The sequence below is a fragment of the Penaeus monodon genome, chromosome 30, assembly GCF_015228065.2.
Source record: "Penaeus monodon isolate SGIC_2016 chromosome 30, NSTDA_Pmon_1, whole genome shotgun sequence".
NCBI classification, from domain to species: Eukaryota; Metazoa; Arthropoda; class Malacostraca; order Decapoda; family Penaeidae; genus Penaeus; species Penaeus monodon.
In genome coordinates, this window is record NC_051415.1 from 12980739 (window position 1) to 12980965 (window position 227).

The window sequence follows — 227 nt, forward strand, 5'->3', positions numbered from 1 at the left end:
GCATGGGGCATGGAAATTCCATGGAAAAAAAATTGTCTCCCCCTCTTTCACTCTCCTCTTACCTTTCATCCCTGTAATGATGTGTGGGAAGGGTATCCCACTTGACTGGTATTAATGTAATAATATGGGGAGGACGTGTCTCTGTGATGGTACTGCTTGATTGTTTCTTGGGAGTTGTTGCAGCTTCTAGTCTTTATTAGCATGGGAGCATGGTAGCTAGAGTAACA